This window comes from Mesoplodon mirus (assembly GCF_964341445.2).
Source record: "Mesoplodon mirus genome assembly, chromosome: 4".
Taxonomy (NCBI): domain Eukaryota; kingdom Metazoa; phylum Chordata; class Mammalia; order Artiodactyla; family Ziphiidae; genus Mesoplodon; species Mesoplodon mirus.
This window is the reverse complement of record NC_138979.1, coordinates 167552277-167571067: the sequence shown is the minus strand read 5'-3', so window position 1 is coordinate 167571067 and position 18791 is coordinate 167552277.

Below are 18791 nucleotides of genomic sequence, written 5' to 3'. Positions count from 1 at the left end.
TAAGACTCAGATATGGAGGAGGACTCTTCCAATCAAACTCACGCAGCTGGACTCTGACCCAGTAACTAGAGATACAAGAGCGGGGAGTAAGGAGCTCTGTCTCTGCTCGTGGCAGGAGGGTTGTAATGGATGCAAGGCTGAGTGTCAAGCCCAATATTAGCAGTCACACGGATGCCAGAATCTGGTGTTTGGCAGAAAGGGTAGCAGTTTACTCAGCAGATGTGTTCTAAGCCATGCCTTGTTCAGAAACCTTATTCTAGCTTTCTAGGCCTATTCTTCTGCTCTCCCAGTTAGTTCTGTGAGCCACACGATAAACTTAAATTCCATTTTGCTCAGTCTACTAGTTTCAGTCTCCCTTGCTTACAACCAAGAACTATGAATTAATTCCTCAAGACCTTTGAACCACAGGGGTTAGCATTTACTTATATACCCACCAGAATTTTTCAAATTGATTTAGTTTTACTTAGCCAACAACACCTAGCTCCTTAGCTATTAGAACTTAGTCTTCCTTTTTTTAAATACCCCACGGCAATTAGCACAATGTCACCTATGTATAATGTGCACTAAATCAAAATTGGTCAATTGCTTTAATAATCTGTCAAAGACAAGAGGAAAACAATTCTCTGTTCTCTCTTTCTCATGTCATTCATGAGGATATTTCAGGTCCTTTGTTCTGAGGCTCCAAATCTGAGAATGAAAACACTCATATTATATCACCTACAAGTCACTAGCAGGAAAGTTCTGAAAGCAGGAGATAATCAATGACCACAGCATCTTGCAAAACAAGAAAAGGAGAAACCCCAGACTACAAAGCTTAATAAAATTTAAGTTAGCAAAAGAATTATTCTGATAATTTTTTCAAATTATTTGCTCACAATAGTCTATCACATCTTGACTCAAGAACTGGGGAGTGTGAAAGGGTCCAGTGGAAGGTGCTCAACAAATATTTGTTGAATAAATTAATTTTCAAAATACTACATAAAAAATAGTCACATATATATCAACAATATTCATTCCCTCCCTTTGAAACTCCATCAGTCATCTTGTTCCTTTCCAGCAGACATTCACACTCTTTCTCTCCACTTTCCATCCCCAAATATTTAGTTAATACATGATGTTGCAGTCCTCATGCAAATCCAGAACTGCAGTGGTCATTATCCACTGGCTTTGAAACAGGTTGCAACTTGTAAAGTGTAGATTCTCCAATATATATATTTTTTTCACCAGAAATGCTTTATTAGTTTGCCTCTGATACCTTAAATCACAGCTCTCCAATATATTTTTTTCTGTATTTTTTAAAGTTTCTCCTAGCATTGCCCTGCCTTTCAAAAATCTGTTTGCTAATGTTTCTCCTGGACTGGGGTTATCCAACCCTAGGCTCAGGGAGCTGTGAAGGCTCAGCTATGTGAACTAACTGGGTCATAGGGAAGAGAGCAAACTCCACCTCCCATGGTCAACCAATGATAAATGTTGCATTTTATTTTCCAAAGCATCGTCTTTCAGGAAAGCAGTCAAACAAGTAAAAAATGGATATCTCAGCATAAATAATACTTTATCTCCACTTGTCACTGATACTTGCTGCTGACAAATTGGTGTAAATATTTGAGATGCCAAAAAAAAAAAATTGGAGTCATTATGCTGAAACCAGTGAATACATTTCAGAAGAGATGAAATGGGGTTGGTCTTAACATGAGGAAAGAGATTCTCAATAGGGGGTTTCCTACTGAGATGGGGGTTTCCATGTCTCTCACTGTGATTCCAAATTCCTTTGGAGGAGGGGGTGCAGGAAAATAGATAACAATGTGACTGAGGTTAGAATCTAAAAGAGACATAAGGCATGGATGTCTTTACCCTCTCCCTGGGGCGAATTTCTTCCATATTAATCATTTGGACACTGCTTTAAATTAAACACCTCAAAAACAGATTTAATTTTGATTTAGTCTAACCATAAAGGGTATTGCATTAAATGCTTATTAAGGAATAAATTTTCATTGCTTTAAATAATAATTTAAAGAATACTATTTTAAATTTAAATTGCGTTAAATAATGCTTTAAAGAATACCTTTTGGTGTTTCTAAGTTGGTTAACATTAATAATAAGCCCCAGAATAGTAAGAACAAAAATTAAGGATATTATACAGAGGCAAGTGACAATACAGGTTCCTTTCAGCTTTCTTGTTCTTTTGAACCCAGTTTCTTGGATTTGGCTCCCTGGTGAAGTTCTCTTATTTGCAGAATTATAGTAAAATTCTCTGAGAAGGAACTCTTAGTAAACAGAAGAGGCTTTGTGGTCAGAAGGACCTGGGTCCTAGCCCTGCCTCTTGTACACTGTAACCATTCCATGTCTCAGTTGTCTTATCTGACAAATGGAGGGAGAAAATGATCATTCTTACCTTAAAGGCTAGTTTTAAAGAATAAATAGGATAAAACATTAAAAACCACAAAACTTGGCACACAGTAAGCACTCAGCAAATATTATCTATTGCTAATGTTATTTTTTTTATCCCTACAAAATCTGTGCCAGACTGTCCCAGGGCCGGCAGTTATTCTGCTGCTGCTTTCAGATCTGAGCCATATAAGATTTGACTCCAATTCAGCTATATATTTCCCAAATTAACCACCTTATGTAATTAGCATCTCCAAGTTTGTGTGTCTGGGGTTTTTTTGTGGGTTTTTTTATTTCCATAATTTTCTTTTCTCTTGAAAAACAATGCCACCCACATAGTTTTTCAAATTACAGCTTTCATAGCCTAAGCTTATAAAAATGCTGAAATGGCCATCTTTCTTCTTTTTCTTCTTCTTTTTAAATCACAGTACATGGAAAAAAATCCTTGGGGTGGGCAACTCTGTTCCTCCATCATGTATGAAGTTCCACCCCAGAACAGAAGGGGAAAAGAACCAGTGTGACTTTGGCTTTGCCCCATCAGTGAAATGACCCAACTCTCCTCCTCACTCCCACCTACTTCCTCAATTATCCTCAATCAGGGCTGTGAGACTGATGAAATTACTAATTTCGAAAGTCACGCTGGCCTTTAATTAAATGAAGGTGAACCACATATGCTTCCAACCCACTCACTCTCCAACCACAAACACTAAGGTCCACTAGGTACTCTGCTAGATTTAGAGACCAGTTTGGGTTGTAGAACATGAGATGCCAAAAACTCAGAAATGAATACAGCTCATTCTCCCATAACCATATGGGTTCTGGCCAGGTTCATCCTGGCAGGTGGAGCATAGAAGAAAAAGGGGAGAGGGAAGGCAAAGGGAAACTTTCTTCAAGTCAAAAATTTACAATTATAATTAGTCACAGAGCAGACCACAGTGAACACAAAATAGCACTATTTGTTTAGACTTTGTTTCTTGCATCACCCTTTCCCTTCTCTGCTTCAATCCAACTTTTTAAAGAAAATAAAATCTTAGTGCTGAAATTTACCAAGAAAATGTATTTCACTTCAAATGAAAATCAGCGAGATTGCTGGTTCTTTCATCAATTGTATAGATAACCCACAGAGTAACAAGTTTAATGGATGACACAAAAATGTTTTAGGAGATAGATTATCCTAAAACATTACTATCATCTAATGCACATTAACTTAACTTTCTCAAGCTGTGGAATTAATGAAGAGCTGGAGAGTTCGCTTTGTTTTTTTAAGATGGCCTTAAAAGAAAATTCCACATTCAGTTAGCTCTTTTCTCTTGTGTGGTATTTAGGCCTTATAATTTAGAAGCTGTTATTTTTCCCTAGCAAAAAAATAAATACATAAAATTAAAAGCTGCTCTCTCAATCTCTTGGACTGTGAGTGACCATCCACTTTGATGAAATCAACCACCATGAAAGTCAAAGTCTCCTTCTATATACTGCTGTGTACAAATTACTGAAGCCACAATTCTACCTGAAACTGGAAAATTTTAAGCGTTTCTGTTATAAAAAATTGAAATGTTTTCATAAAACATTTCCTGAGCTTCTAGCATATTATCTGGGACTGAGTAATTTTCTCATTTAATGAGCCCACAATCCTCTGATAAGGGCACTGTGATTTTTCCCCATTTTCTCAATTGAGGCATTTGAGTCTTGGGAGGTATGTCTCAATGTTAAGTAGAATGTCCCAAAAATAAATAAGGAAAACTGTAATCAGGTTTGATTCCAAAGCCCATTTGGGACACTAAGCTAAACTTAGCCCACTAAGCTAAATTTGTTGAAAGGAAAAAAATAATTACAGGCATATCTTGGAGATAACTGCAAATTTTGTTCCAGACCACCACAATGAAACAAATATAGCAATAAAGTGAGTCACACAAACTTTTTGGTTTTCCTGTGCATATAAAAGTTATGTTTACACTATAGTGTATTAAGTGTGGTATAGCATTATGTCTAAATAAACAATGTACAAACTTTAATTTAAAAATACTTTATTGCTAAAAAATATTAACCATCATTTGAGACTTTAGCGAGTCATAGTTGTAACATCAAAGATGGTCACAGGTCACCATAACAAATTTCATAATAATGAAAAAGTTTGAAATAGTTCAAGAATTACCAAAATGTGACAAAGAGACACAAAGTGAGCAAATGATGTTGGAAAAATGGCGCCTAAAGACTTGCTTGTTTCAGGGCTGCCTCAATTTGTTAAAAAAAAAAATCTGAGAAGTTCAATAAAGCAAAGTGCAATAAAACAAGGTATGCCTGTAAACATGTAGAGTTTGGCTCATTATCAGTTAAAAGACTGTATTAATAAAAATCATCTACAAATATTTTTTAGGTACAAACACTAAGGGGAGAATTAATGTGAAAGAAAAGGAATAACAGAGATGTGATGAAATGAAATCAGACAAGGATGAAGTCTATCTGTATCAACTGCCCCCATCCCTTCCTGTGTGAAGAATAACCACGAGGACTCTGTCTCCATATGCAGAAGACAAAGCATCAAGCATCTGAAGCTAGGTGTTGTAACTCTCTTCCTGCTTCCCTGCTTGAGGATCCAATGAAAACAGAAAAAGGCTGAAGTTTGTGTTTTTCTGTTACAAATAGCTATATATTATTCACTTTGATTTCTCTGGGCATAAAAACAGTTGCCTAACTTTCTTTAGCTATGGCCCAGGATCTTTGAATATGTTGGTTTATGGGCCTATTTTAATCTCATTGTATTAGAAACTATCTAGAGTCTATGTACTTTATTAAAGCCAAGCCCCTCTTGTCTACCTTTTCTGTCCAGGTGAGAACTGACACTCTTGAAACTGGAATAACCCAAATGTCTGAGCCAGAATCCCCTTTCTTTAAAAATTACTCACATGTGTCCTAAACTGTCAGTGAGCTGGTGTTGAGAGTGGCTCTTGGATTTCTTCATGTAGTTAGTCCCTGTATTCCAAGCAATTGACTTATGGGTAATGTGGTGTGAAGCTTGCTCTCCAATCAGAGCTCTCTTTTCAATTCCAAACTTAGTCAGTGATGATTGAGTGTCATCACCTATAGATTGATTTTTGATCCTACAATGCCACGAAACATTCATCTCAGAATGGTTCCAAAAAGGTGAACATCAGCATCTCAAAAACCACTACCAGCAGCATATTTCATCAATCAATATATGAAATATTTTCTTTAAAAACCTGAAATGAATCCAAGTTCTCTCAAACCTTAAGCCAAGTCCAGATGCATGGAAAATGTTAGTGATTTTTCCCCATAATTGGCTCTGCTTCATGCATACTTTGCAAAGATTTAGGTTTTTAGGTAAATAATACAGGTGGTGGTTCCATTTGGTGGCAATCAAAAAGCCAGTTTGGAAAGAAGAGAACTGTGGATGACTTTTCTCTTCCATTCGCAGATTTGTTCAAATCCAGATGATTCTGGGGTGTGGTTTTGTGGGAACAAAAAAAATGCTCAAAAAACCAGAAGAACCCAGCATTCCTGAAACTCAGTCAATTGTTATGAAGAAAGAAAAAATGGAAACTGTGATCTGAACTAAGGAGTGTCCTCCTGTAGAATAAAGTTATTAACCAAACTGAAAATGTGTAAACCAGAAGAGGATATAAGTATGAAAAGAGGGGCAGCAGCTGCAAAGGAAAGTTTACTCTTCACATAGTCATTGTGAAGAAGGCTATTCTCATATTGCTACTTGTCATTTATACTAAAACTTCAGATGATTTACAAAGAAAGGAAGGAAGAGAATTTTTAGTGTGGTATGAAATTTATGACATTCTTAGTAAAAAAGAGATTGAGATGATTTTTGCTCAGATAATCAGAAAAATTGGTTAAAAAGGAAATCATAAAAATTTATACAAACACAGATTGAGCATTTTATTTTACCTTAAACACATAAATAAACATTCATTCATTTTTTGTTAAAGGTCAAGACCCTTTTTTTGAGACTGTCTCCAATAATTAAAATGTTAGCTCACCTTTCTCATATAAATCCACATGTATTAATTATATCATCCAAAATTCCCAGTTTTAATTTCACTAAAAAGAAAATGAGAACTTAAGCAGTTAAAGAGAAATTTGAGTTCAAGATCCTTCTAGATATTTATTTTTCCCAGTCTTTTAAAAAAACTCTCACCGACACCTAATTTTTTTTTAACAATTTGCCTTTATCAAGTCTTTAAAAAGCATTCATCTTAGCTTTACAGAAACAAGTTTGTTCTCTAAGGTTGTTCACTGGTTAATATCACATAAATTACATAATCAGAATAAGGGACAAAACTGACACAAAAGTATGGAAACAAAGAAAACTGATTCTTTGTAAGTATATAACCCAACTGGTGTGAGACAATGGTGAGTTCAACTTTTCAGGAATATTCAGTATACTGAGGAATCAATCATATGTTATCTATTAGCTACTGCTATAATAATGCTTCAATAACAAACACATAACCATTTGTCTCACAATAACAAATATTTACATTTCTCACTCACAAGTTTCTGGGTCCTTTGGGGTTCAGCTGAACTGGACTCCAGGGTGTAAGATAGGATCAAGGCATGCTCTTTGTATCTCACTCTGTGTCCCAGACTGAAAGGATAGTAACTATCTAGGATCTGTCCTTTTTGTGGTGATAGGAGAAGAACAAGAGGGTTTAGCTACTCCATAAAAATGCATTTCAAGCCTCTTGTTATGTCAGAACTACTAACATCCCACTGGCTGAAATAAGTCATATGCCTAAGTTCAAAGTCATGAGGCCATGTCAAGAGAGTGGCTGCATAATTCTACAGCAGGCAAAGAATTAGGGCCAATAACTGCAATGTTCAACAGAATGAAAAAGAATGCTTAATCCAAGGAATCTACTAAGTAAAAGTCAAGAGAGATTCTATTATACTTAGTTCCAAATGAAGCAATAAATACAGTAAACTCTACATGTGTTTCTCAGTTCATTCATTCACCAGTCCATACAATCAACACAAATATATTGTTTCTTCTATGTGCTAGATACTCTGGAGAGATGGGGGAAAAAATGGGTAAAGAATTACCTTTGCCCTTAAGGACCTGATGGAATTTCTATGCTAAGAGATAAAGAATATATTAACCTAGACAGTGAAAAAGAAAAATTTGGTTCTTTGACTTTTAATGCCTTTATAAAACAATGGACTTACCTTCCTAAGTATGGTTCTGTAAGAACTAGTAATAAAATCAGCTAACATGTTCTGATTGTTGTTAGCAACAAATAATTACACATTGCCTTTTATCCCCATCCCTTTAGATTGTCACATCTGATATGTTAAGTGTGAGAAAGCAAAGAAATGTAATACATTCCCTAAGACTAGGACACTGCAGTGTTCATCAGAGGAAGACACATGGACAACACCAAATCAATAAACATCCATTTAACAGGAGAGAAAAGCTTTGACAATAAAAGAACAAGGCAATTACTGTCCTGGAGATATTTACATTTCTCTTACTACCAGCAGATAAATGTTAAGTATATTTAGGAAGGTTATATAGAGTAACTATGTAAGTATAGAGTGGAAAGAATACTGCATCATCTAAGAGTCTTCCATTTCAATTTCCTTAAAGTGGATTAAGAATTTAGACACTCAGGAAAGAGACTGACTGTAGACTTCTCATGCTTGCTTTGCTTTGCTATTAATTAGTGGTGTGGCCTTGGCAAATCAGCTAGTATTTCTAGATGTTGCCTTCCTTAGAAAGTTTATCTGATTGCATTTCCCCTCGCAAGGTTTGGATAGATGGGCCCCTTGATTCCTTTATATCTTAATCCTATCTCTATTGCCTTGCCTTTTCTTATACATTGTTTTATAATTATCGTGGATATATTTGCCTCTAGCATTACTGAGCTCCTTGAGACCAGAATCAATGTATTATGCATTTTTGTAGAATAAATCTAGGAAAGAAAACAAGACTTTTTGATAATTAGTCTAAAATACCCACAATTCTACTACAGACTCCTCTGAAATTGGGGAAAATCTGTTAAGTTTATGTTGACTGAGGACATCCCAACATTTGCCTGAGAGAACAAACCTCACTTTCTGCCAAATATAATAATTTCTACAATAGGGCCCAAGCCCAAATTCAATAGGGTAGGCTGATATTTTATTCTTCACCATTGCATTTAAATCCTGGCCTGGTTATACAACTCTGAAAATAAAACTCAGGCCTTTAACCTGCTATCTTTGGGTTGCTGACAATTAATACAAATGCACAAAGATAAAAACCTTGATGCTTCTTGGATTTGCAATAACTCTCTCGATACAACAGCCTTTTCAACAGGCCATTAGTATGACCTAAAGAAAATGCTTGAATGCAGAGAATTAAGGTTACATTTGATCTAAGATTTTTTTTAATTTTGTAGTTTGAGAAAACTGAGATCCTGAGAGGTAAAGTTACTTGCACAGGTTACTATGAGTCTCATAAATGATAGGCCCAGAACATACACCAAGGCTAGTATGTATTTATTTTTTAAAAAGTTAAAAGAAAAATTACTCAGTATCTTCCTTCTTTGCATGCCACATATATCCCTTCCTTTTATTTGCCACCCCGAAAACTCTCCACAAACATCCCTCAATCCAGAACTCTCTACTTTTATTTATGAAGAGCTATGTGATGATGGCTTAGCCATTTGACCTCTCTTGTTTCAATTCTAATAAGGAACTTGGCTTATATGATTTTCAAGAAAACTTCTAAGTACAATTTGGGCAATAGAGAGATTAGATTGGGATTTGGGAATACTTGTTATAGAAATAGGATTTAAGATATATATATATATATAAAGATATATACAAATATGTATCTTTAGTATAAAGATAACTCAGAAGGCTTAGACATTGCTGGGGAGACTTTTTTTTTTTTCCTATAATAGGACTGATTGAGATCCCAGAGTTTTGGGAACAGGATAGACATTCCTGTTGCACTCAAACTTGATTGAAGTCTGTCATTGATGTATTATAAAGGGGCTATCACAATCTGAAAGCTCTTGTAAATAGGGTGAGATAATTTAAATTATTCCAGGGAATTGAGTTTCAGAAAGAGAAAAAATGGGGAAATTTTACATATATGTATGTAAATTCATATCTTTTGTTGTTGTTAATTCATTTTCAAAACTCATGTACTGATCTTGATTTATTTTTATTATAATAGCCATTCTGGGGGAATTTGTAATGAAATGGGGAAAATATATTTCTCTTAAGAACTTAATTTGGTGGTTTTGTTCTGGTGAGATAATAAAAGTCTTATAAGTGAGTACTTTTGAACTACCTTTGAGAATTTATTCCAAAGAAAATGATTCATGTGCAAGAATATTTAGTATAGCATTGTAAGACAACTGGAAATCCTTTAAATGTCCAAAAGAAGTGGCAATAATTTAGTGGCAGAGCAACAACTATCACCAGGCCTCCTGAGTAGAGGTCTCTTCCTTATTCTATGCTGCATCCTCCCATCTGGACCATAAAGATATCCCAAGTGGAAGGGCTCTTTATCACCATCTTTCCCAACGTGTCACTTCATAAATAGAAAACTGATGACAAAGATGTTAAGTGAATCACCCACATGTACAGCCATTCACAGTCACCACAGTTTCTCCCTACAGAGCACAGGAGTGATGGTTCTCAATCTTCACGTCTGGCCCGATGGTAATCAATGTCACCATTTTTCTATCGCAGGCTTATTACTCTGGAAAGATTACTGGTTTCTACTGGCAACATTTCTCTTATTAGGTCAGTTCCCAGAAGGAAAATTAACCCCACCCAGGTATTCGAAAAATTAACCTACATTTTTGGTTGCTGATAGGTACAAAAACATGATTGCGTTGACTGGTCCACTCAGACTGTTTCCCAAAGGCCCTTGTAATTGTAATGCCTGGTAAATCTGGGTTCAGTCTGTGATTTATAAAAAACAAAATCCCTGGCTTTTCTCATAAAACAAAGTGGAAAACTTTTCTTAGCTCTGTTATACCTTGTTCTTGGTAAAAAATTAAGCATGCCTTTGAGCAGATAACATAAAATGTCCACCTCATGAACACCTACTCCATACTTCAACTCCTGAGCAGTCACATTTTCTAGGACATAGTTCCATAGAGAATTAAAGCAAATATTTTGTATGGCACCCAAAGTCATTTGCAGAGCCCAGTAATCTGTTCAGGTAATGGGAAAATAATGGAGGAAGCTCTGGAACTAAGCCACTAAATTCACCTTTTGAGGTTAACACGTGCAAATGGATTGGCTGGGTTCTGCTGCTTTTAAGGCATAGTGATTTAGATGATTGTTTAAATCTTTTTAACTACATCAGTATTTAAATTGCATTTGTAGGCCTGAAGGCCAGAAGACCTGTAACAAATCTCACAGGAAACTACTGCTAATTCATTAAGTAAGAAGGAATAGCTTTAGTAACCATAAGAACTTACAACACATGTGAGTTTGAGAACACACCACAAACATCACCAAAAGCCTGGAGCAATCTGCAATTGGCTATCCTCACTGTAGAAGGCATAAAAAACCTGTCCTCCCCCAAAGTAACTGATTCTACTTCCTAAAAGAGCTCAATAACCTATTCCACTCAACTGTCTGAAGGTCTCCTTGCCTACATCTGTTCTTTTTCCATCTGCTTTGAAAGCAGGTTAAGCCCTCTGGGTTATGTAGAATCTGTAGCATAACCTGATCACAATTTGATATAAGCCCATTACCAAAAAGTCCTCATTACGACCCTGTTTGGTCCCCCTCAAAGCCCACTGTCCATATGGAGAGGTGTTTCATAACCCTTCCTTGCTTATTACTTCTTCTCAGCATGAAAGCATGTAAGCATCCAAAAGGGATGATTTCTTTCTGGGCTGTGATCACTCATTTCAAATGCACTCCATAATTAACAACTTGGAAAGCAAAGAGGTAAATTTTGTCACATGTATTATTAAAGCAGAGTGAGATCCCCCAGGACCAAATTAGGAGCCCAATTAAAAATGTCCGTCTTAAAAGAAACAAGTAGATAGGGAGTTGTACTCTCAGCAATCCCAAATTAACACACTGCTTGAAGCCCCTGGTCAAGCCACATGGAAAAGACACAGACCTTGGGACTGCCTTGGTGAATGAGACTCAAGTGTCCCCACTTGAAAGCAGGTCACCCAGAATCAACTTCAATAGGGTCATCTGAAAGTGAGGTGATACGGGCTTGGGATGATAGACCTGATGGGTGAGTAACCACGGTGGAATGAAAAAAAAGAAGTAATAATTGAAAATTTCTTCATTCTTCAACAGATCAATTTTATTTTCAAGTACTGTGGTAGATGCTGACTTTTAGGCTTCTGGATTTTCCTGCCTTTCTTGATCTTGGCCAAGACCCCTACCACCTCCACACCTCTGTTTCCCCAAGTACAAATTGAGGGGGTGGGAAGAAGTGATTATGAAGGGAACTCTTTCATGATTTTAGGAAAAGAGTGGAAGTTTAAAATCTACCTAAACTTTTATTTTGTTGTGGGATGCAGTGTATTTTAATTTAACTACATTCAAATTCATTTCATAAAGACTTTTTAAACTCTAACTTCCTGCCAAACTTACAGAATTGGATACAACACTGTCTGAGAAGTGCTACACAGCCATCAAAAGAAAGCCAAACTAAGCATGGCAAACACTACTGTCATTTTAGGGGAAGAAAAATCCTAAATTCTGATGCCCAAGAGAGATGAAGACTACAAAACAGGCTCTTAACTTGCTGGCGATTGTGGCAGGCAAGAGAGAATTTAACGAGTTTCACAAAGCAGCTTAGTGGCACTCTGCCTGGACTCAGCTCTGTGCATCCCGCATACAGAGATGGTCCTTTGTTTAAACAGGCCCAACTCTCTGGCACTACTTCTGCCCTTTCTGTTTTCTCCTAAGGCAGTGTGTTTGGTTGACAGAAAAATTTTTCTGCAAATGAAGGCAGCTACCAGGCATACACATATCCTAAAATTCAATTTAAAAATTTTTAAAGCTAAAAAATAAAAGAAAACACACTGATGTAGTAATCCCAGAGAGACTCTACCTTAATGAGCATGCTGACTGTGGCCAAATTGCCATAAAAATCTTTCTTATATTGAAATTACATCTCTCCAGAAGGTAAAGAACAATCTATCTTTATACCCAAAGTAAATCAATTTGAAGAGAAGAATTACAAGGTGACCTTGCCTATGTCATTTTACCCTTCTGAATCTCAGCAATGAGATGAAGGTTTTGGGATCTCTTAGTACTTTGCCAGCACTAACACTGTATGATTCTGTTGTACAGGTGCTACCCAGTAATTGAAGGTTATATAAATCACACAGAAGTAAGAAGGAACCACTAAAGAAAGGCAGTTAGAAACATACATCTCAGATCTCCTTCAAAATGTTAGCCAACAGGTTTATTTTCCTTGGCTTTTTGTCTTCTTAGCTGTCAACATATACTACTACTTCTTCCCCAGGATTTTAAAAATAAAAATATCTTGGGGCTTCCCTGGTGGCGCAGTGGTTGAGAGTCCGCCTGCCGATGCAGGGGACACAGGTTCGTGCCCCGGTCCGGGAAGATCCCACATGCCGTGGAGCGGCTGGGCCCGTGAGCCATGGCCGCTGAGCCTGCGCGTCCAGAGCCTGTGCTCCACAACGGGAGAGGCCACAACAGTGAGAGGCCCACGTACAGCCAAAAAAAAAAAAAAGTATATATATATATATATATAGATATATATATAGATATATTTTTACATAATTCAAACTCTAAAGGATGGATTAAAGCTAAGAAGGTAAAAACTGCTGGTGAATAAAAGGTGAAGATAACCAGTCATTGAAGAATATGTTCTCCATGATTATTTTGTATTATAATCTGAAACCATTTTTCCTAAAGTTCCTATTTCAAGATACGGCCCATTCTAGGTTTTATCTTCACATGAAAACCTATGTTTTGCAGAATCCTCAGTTAGTGAAGTGAAGCCCCATGACATAATGTAAAGTTTAAATGACACAATGTGCAACTTAAAGCCACCATCAATGACAAGAATAATTCTAGTCTGTTCTTCTTCTAGTTATTGGTTGCATTATAATTAGTATATATATTTTCCTCATTCTTTAAAACAACTCTTGTCCATGTGGTAAAGATTTAGCTACAACATTCGAGGAAGAAGAAGGAGGAGGAGGAGGAAGAGTGGAAGGTGGAAGAGGAGAAAAAGGAGAAGGAATTGGTATGAGATCGTGGGAATAAATCCCAGCTTTGCACTAATTAGCTTTGTGCTTGATCTTAAATAAGACAGTAGATCTCTCTGAACCTCAGTGCTCCATCCGTAGAATTATTTGGCTAGATTATTAATGATTATGAATGGTGTTTACCATTTCTTCCAACTCAAACATGTGATAACTCTAAGTGACTAGAAAATAGTTATGATGTGACTACCCAATGGGAATGTGGAATAATTTAAAGTCCCAAATTGTAATCTTTTTTAAGATCAAGAAAAGTTTTGGTGGGTTTGGGGGCAGAAGAAAATTGGTTGCTTGCTTGTTTTGAAACTGCTACTAACATTATTTTTTCTCTTCACCCTGTCAGCTCAGGGGACACATTTTACCCTTAGCACCCTCTCTAAATTCTGAATTCATAATATTATGCCAGAAGATCATCAAAGTTGTCTTATTCCTTTCTTTGGGTACGCAGAAATAATTACTCAAATGTGTGCCACTTGCACCAAGCAGCAAGCAGCTCTGGAAGTGTTGAGGGAGTTAGTATAAAGCTTGTCAGTGATCCTAGATGGAGGGGTGATAGGAGTCATTGAAATGTAGATAGCAGAGAAAGAACGGTCACAAAGCACTCAAAAAGTCTAAGATGAAAAGAATTATATTAGTGCCAACGAGCATTATTCCATAAAAATTCCCATTGTGGCTGATGAGAAGGAGCTCAAACCTTCAAATAAAACATTTAATTCACACCTGACAGCAATTTTCAGAGTATGGAACAAGCCATGTTAGTAATTCCATTCTTAGCCTACGGCAAAACTGCAGCAGAATAGAGTGGCAATAAAATAAATGTCTGTGGTTCTTGAAAAAAGGAAAACTGAAGAGAAAGGCCCTCTGGCAAAAAGAGTAAACCCCATGCACTGGCCTGAATTCCTCCAACTTTCAATTAGCAGGTTAAGGGGATTACAACGCTCATGTTATTTCTGCGCTGGTCTAACTCACACACTAGCACACACACAGAGTTGACCCTTGGCATTTGCGGATTCAACATTTGTGTTGTTGATCATTCACAAGCGACTTCTAAAGGTCTTCGATTTGTGGTTGTCATTTTGCTGAAACCCCGGTATGAATAAGGCTACAGGAGGTGAGGGCGTTACAGATATGAGTCAGTTAATGATTGTACTCAATAATTACTTCTCCATGTGACTTTAACTATTCTCTATTCCTCTTTTTGTCTGCATTCATTTCCATGAAGCAATATGCAAAATGGCCCCCCAAATGGAGAAGAACTATAAGCAAATGTTGGATTCACAAATCTGGGCTTTCATGGACCTATATGTTGGGACTGAGGCTGGACAATTTCACCCCTTCCACTGCCATGTGTAACCAATTAAAAAACAGAAGACATACACAGATGAAGTATCAAAATATCTTTGGGTGCCAATAAACTGGATTAGAGAATCTGATGTTACCACATATAGGCTTCCCACTGTTTTCTTCCTAGAAGTAAGCATGCCTACCTGTCATAGCAACTAGACAATAGGCCTCTGCTCTCGGAAACTGTGGCCGTTAAGAGAAGGAAAACACTCTTGTCCTGAAATCAGGATGCTTGAAAAGAGAGGAGGCTAGGATGAAAGTTTATAAACCTTTTACCTGATGTCATCAATCAAATATGCCTCTACTTCCTGGAAAAGGAATAAGTAAAAGGTAGAAAGTAGGGCTAGAAGTATCATGTATTGAAGCATATGGAAACTTTGCTATCTGAATTCAAAAGTATTCCACACTTCCGTTTTGTTTCTGGAAGAACTCATTGAGCATGTGCTACTAATAATAGCAGGAATAGCAATAAAAATAATACTCTGAATCAGTCAGAATAGGCCAGGCTATGCTGCAATAATAAACAACCCTAAAAATCAGCGACATAAAACATCAAACATTTTACTTCTTAATCACCTTCCATGACCACAGCAAATTGGTTACGAACTAAAACCCAAGTGCATTAAAAAAAAAAAAAACAACATGAAGACAGGCATGAAAAATACAGATATTCAAAATATTTTTTTAATATGTGATTTAGTTCAAAAATATTACAATACAGTTCTTTATGGGTCTCTTGAATTTCCACCATCTTGAAAGGAAAGTACTAAAAGCTTTTGTTCTGAACTATCTTTTAAAAGATATTTATGTAGCAAACAGCCTTAGAAGAGAGTAAAAGTTCCCTTCTCTGAAGCAGCAGGAAGGTTTGCTTACTATACAGTATAATAAAAACAATATCTCCCTCCAGGGAGAAGGGGAAGATTTGCTTGCAGCCCATTGTAAAAGATTTGGGTTTCCTAAGTTGGAGATCCTTGGCTATGACATAAACTCACTGCATGTGCAGTATCCAGCTAAACTGCTCCTCATCACCTCTGTGGGACATGAAGAGCAAGGGGAACAATGCAACCATGAAACACATGCATCTTGCTATGCTGTGTTTAACAGTGTCATACTTCTGTGACCAGGAGTCTTTTGTCTTCTGTCAAGATCCATACAACTATGGCATGATACCTTGTTGGCTTGCAAATGGGGTAAAACCTTAGACCTTTCCAAGTTCGTGACAGAAATTAAACAATTAGATGAAGAATTTCAGCAGAAAGCTGGAAACTATTATAAAATGGAAACCTTGGAACTAGAAATAAAGTAATGGAAACAGAACTCAATAAACAAGTTCAAGAGCAAATTAGATACAGCTAAAGAGAGAATTAGTAAACTAGAAGATACATAAGAAAATGGCTGGCTTGAAGCTTGACAGAAAAAGAGATAAAAAATACAAAAACAACTGAAGCTTTCTGTGTATCCATTCATAATTCTATTACTCTTTCTAACCTAAAAGTAACTCTTTTTTAGATTCAATGTTTCTCATACCCATATATGTACTTATACAATGACTACAGGTATATATATGTATGTATATATTTGTATGTATACCAAACAACATAGAGCATTGCTTCTACTTTTAAAAACTTTATATAAATGATATTATAATATGCTTGCTTTTTTCTTAATATTTGAATCCTATAAAAAGCATTTTACTAAATAATTTTCACTGACTTCTCTTATTTCATATAATAAGGCAAAATGTTCTCTAACACAATAATGCATCTTTTGCACCAAAATATTGTTTTATATTATTAGTGATTCTACCAGCTTTCAAAGCAGTTCTGTATTTCCCAACTTCAGGTATAAAACAAAAACCTAGGCTAGAAAAAAAAATTGAAAGTCAAAGAATGCATTTAAAGAAAGTAAAACACACTATGAAAGAAATTTAGACTTCTTATCAGTACATGAGAGGACCTGGAGAAACATGTAGCGCTAAAGCATTCAGAAAGCTCTTTTTAAAAATCATCAGTTAGGGCTTCCCTGGTGGCACAGTGGTTGAGAGTCCGCCTGCCGATGCAGAGGACACGGGTTCGTGCCTCGGTCTGGGAAGATCCCACATGCCGCGGAGCGGCTGGGCCCGTGAGCCATGGCCGCTAAGCCTGCACATCCGGAGCCTGTGCTCCTCTACGGGAGAGGCCACAACAGCAAGAGGCCCCCATACCACAAAAAAAAAAAAAAAAAAAATCATCAATTAGAAAACTCATAAATTTCCTTAGGGAGTTGAAAAAGGCGTTAGTATGGCTGAAAACTAGTGGCAGAGTAGATAACACAAAACAATAACCATTAGCTTATAGATCCCATGCCACAAGATGATGGTGTCCATTGCAGATTGTAAGTGATAATAAGAAGTATTCAGTGACCAGATTGAACCATGATCAGATTGATTTTTCTCTGAATAATTCACATGAAGCATTATAAAATGAGTAGGGAAACATTTCAGTCCATTACAATCTTGAAAATGCACAAATTTGTTCACTGCAATTTCTCACCAAGGTAAACACTGATATATTTCTTGCAACTCAAGGAAACTAAAGAAGTAATGTCTATAGTATATGGAAATTGAAAAATATTACTGACTGAAATAGGGAAAAAGATAATTCTAGCATATGAAAGATTCATTTTACTAGAACCATTGAAACAGGGAAAGAGTTGTTCCAGTAAAAATATTCAAAAGAAAGGTTTAATGTCATATTCCTGAAACAAGTTTTCCTGTAATGAAAAGTGGTGAAGGTTAAGACAAATATTTAATAGGACACACTTCGTAATAGTATGAAAAGAAGGATTTTGAACTATTTAATTTTATTCAACTTAAGCCTACCCCAGAAAGAATGACTTGACCTCAGGCAAGAGAGCTCTTGGCAGCTGAGACAAAGCCAGTTGTAGCTGATGCCTTGAGGCTATCTGATGACTGAACTCCCTCTAGCTGGGCAGCCAGTCCTTTCTTGAAAAAAGAGAAATTCAGAACATCAGGCAGAAATGCAAGCCTAACTCTAAAGGCAGGGATATGCAGATCTTTTCCTCTTGGGGCAATCTTGTAGAGGTAAGATTCCAATTTAAATAGTCCTCTGTGCTGAGTATTGTTCTCTTTGTCCCTCCAAACCCACTATCTACCCTCAGCACCTTCACCTGTGCCCTCAAAATCTGACTTTTACTGACTGTATCAATGGGCTTTCCCACCCTTTGGTTTGCTGTCAGGTTCAGTCAATAAGAATCACCTGCAGAAGATCAAAGGGCAAGATGAGAGGAAGGTCAGAGTGTTTATTCCCCTGACTCAATGCTGCCAGGTAGTAGGTTGGCAATATTCCCCCAACAGACGTCACCACTTCTACTGTTGACCCTTCCTTACAGCTACAGATCTCCCTCCAGGTATCAGTAATGGCTCTTTCTACCTGACCCTTCAGTTAACAGATGTATGGCTTGTTATTTCTACACTTGGGAGGTACCTCACCATTCTGTATTGCTTTCCTTTAGCCTTACCTATGCCTATCCAATAATTCCCTTTACTAGGCTATCCTCAATTACACCAACTCTTCCTATTAAGACCTTGGCTAATTCACTGTAATTTGAAGTCTCTCCATGTATACACCTCAAAAGTAATAAAGAGATCAACTATAACAAATGGGGGGGGTGGAAATGGGAGAAAAAATTCTTAGGGCACAATTAATAAGGTTGACACTGATGAGAAGCAATGAGTCTTGACATTGCCAGGGAAGCTCCTTTCAATTGTGTGCCTCAGTTAACACCCTCCTTTGATTCTTTGGAGGATTTAAAAACAGT